The 2,774-nt window shown below is 42.5% G+C and overlaps 1 protein-coding gene across 1 annotated transcript in view; it reads right to left on the reverse strand.

Moving 5' to 3' along the window:
* The window catches only part of LOC104965466 (echinoderm microtubule-associated protein-like 3), a 44,781-nt gene that overhangs the window by 973 nt on the left and 41,034 nt on the right, over window positions 1-2,774 (reverse strand). The gene's annotated exons all lie outside the window — the stretch shown is intronic.

The raw sequence follows: 2,774 nt of genomic DNA on the forward strand, positions 1-2,774 counted from the left end.
ACACACACACACACACACACACACACACACACACACACACACACGGAGACACACACACACACACGTTCAGTGGTTAGAGTCTATTAGTCACGTCCATACACTTATCACACTGAGACGTGTGTGCGTCTGTCTGTTGGACAGCAAAAGTAATATGATGTATTGTCCACATGTGTTTACGTTATACTGTCGGATGGAACAACACAGACACACGCCACAATTATGCACTCTACGTTGACCTTCAGCAGAACTCCATTTCATTTCCATGTAACCAAAGGCGTTTCTCTGCGACATACACGGACACACGCGCGCACGCTCACATTCCTGATGGATGAAATGTTTGAGGCTTCCAGATGTGGTCAGACGGCACACCACCATCTGCTGTGTGTGTGTGTGTACGTGTGTGTGTAGGATGTGCAGGGCAGGGCCAGCTTCCTTGGCATTATGGGAAATGCATGACAATGGAGTTCAAAGGACAACGGACTAAATGGATTCAGTTAAAGGTGAATCAGGGGTCTGTTTCAGCTGTGTGTGTGTGTGTGTGTGTGTGTGTCTGTATATGTGTGTGTGTGTGTGTGTGTATTCTCTGTCGTTCATATACAAAGTTATGCTTCATTTTTCGTGCTTTCTCCTACAAATGTCCCACGCTATGTGCCAATTCCCGATGTTTACCTGCATGCACCCTTTTCAAAATAAACTTCTGTCTAAACAGGAAATTAAGGTTGGCTTTAGAAAGCGATTTAAGTCCCTAAGTTACGTAACAATCGGGACAGAAACAGCTTTCAGTCGTCTGGGTTAAAGTAGTAGTTGACTATTACGCAATGGATACAAATGGATTTTGTTGGACATATAAGTGCAATACTTGACGCAGATAGGTTCAGATTGGAACAGTGTGTGAGAACAGCCTGTTAAAGTTTTGATTGTTCATAAAGATACATTTGGTGCACACCCAGGTGCTGCTGTTGAAGTGAGGGCGGGTTCTGAGAAGAAACGAGTGATTAGCAGAAAGATGGACGCCGCCTCTGGAGCTTCAGAGAGTCTGAGATGAGAGGCTGTGTTAACACTGAAGAAACACATTTTTTAAGGAAACAATCTTAACATAAAATAGTTTATCTTCCTTTCTGTTTGTTGTGGCTGTTTGTTTACACTGAGAGCTTTTGTGCATACTTTTAGGTACACAAGTGGCTGCAAAACAAACATTGCGAACAGTGGATGTATCTACTTAGTGTTTATATGGAGGGCAAAACGGTTTTATCTTAAAACAAAACTGCAAATCGTGGCACTGGAAATTGTATAGGGACTAATCCTTGAACTTGGAAACCGTACTCTACAAAACAGTCTTACTAAATGTCACACGTATTAGCTGACCTTAGAGCTGCCTTTGATAATCATTTCTGTCATATTTAAGTAAAAATGCTATCTTTTTATGTGAGGATTTGCTGCTTTTCACACTTGAATCTAATTTGTTACTGAACATTTTCTACCTGTTGTCTGTACCAAACAAGATGATTGAAGACATCCCATTGGGCTCTGCTCAAACGATTAATCAATGCATAGTTAGTGTTTCTGCGACCCACAGGGAGATCATCTTTCATGGCTTCCTGGAAATATTCCGATCAAATTTTCAGCAGGATTTTATTTCAGCTGACATTTTTTTCCAGTGTTGCTATGACGATAGAGGATTACCTCACTCTGACCTCCAGCCCTCTCTTCTCCGGGGCGGAGGTGTAACTCGACCCGTGCTGACATCATATACCACTTACACATGTGTATAGTGTGTGTGTGTGTGTGTGTGTGTGTGTGGTGTGCGCATGCTGAGGGACTTTAGGGAGATTTACACCAGCGTATTTTTTTAACCCTCAAATACCCACTGACACACTCGGCATCATGGGAAATGAGTTTGCTGTCATTGGACATGTTGGGGGAGGGGTCACATGTCCTTGACCCAATCCACACGTCCTTGACCCAATCCACACACGCATACACACACACACACACACACACACACACACACACACGCCATCTCTTGCGGCTCAGTTCACCTCCTCCATGTTGTCTAGCTGTAATCATTTTTCATAAAATATTTAGTGCTGATTAGGAATTTGCTCGTTTTTAATTGTCTTTTCACGGCAAGATTCAGCATCAAATCGCAACTCTATAATCTTAGTTTTTAAAATACTAATTTCTTGAAAGAAACTTTTTTTAAATGTAGTTTGTGAACTTTTATTTCGTAAGATTTAAAAGCTTTTTCAAAACCGCTACAGCCTAGCATGAAAACCTGAAGTCCTACTCTCCTCCAATAATGTCTAAACATCTTTTACGAAATAAAACAGTGCAAATGACATAATGCTGTATTGTAGAAAAAATACTTTATAAAGTTAATATATCAACTTTACTTATCTGAGAGCAGACACACAGGCAGGTGGGTCAGAGCGACAGGTGGGCGGAGGGTCTGTAACCTGCGCTGTGGAGGAATGTGTTTGATCCCACTAACAGGAAACACACACACACTGGAACAAAAGAACTACAGTGACTGTGAACACACACACACACACTCATACACTCTCTCATAAACAGACTCTCATACACACATAGGCGCGTCCTGTTGAATAGATTAGATCTGACATCCCACAATGCACTGCAACATGAGCCGGGGTTGGAGAGTGAAAGTGTCTGCTGGCAGCTGGCCAGGACGAGATGATCGCCATGACGACACAGCCAACCCCTTTAAATCGTGTGTGTGTGTGTGTGTGTGTGTGTGTGTGTGTGTGGGTGTG

This window comes from Notothenia coriiceps, unplaced genomic scaffold (assembly GCF_000735185.1).
Source record: "Notothenia coriiceps isolate Sejong01 unplaced genomic scaffold, NC01 NC01_scaffold00037244, whole genome shotgun sequence".
NCBI classification, from domain to species: domain Eukaryota; kingdom Metazoa; phylum Chordata; class Actinopteri; order Perciformes; family Nototheniidae; genus Notothenia; species Notothenia coriiceps.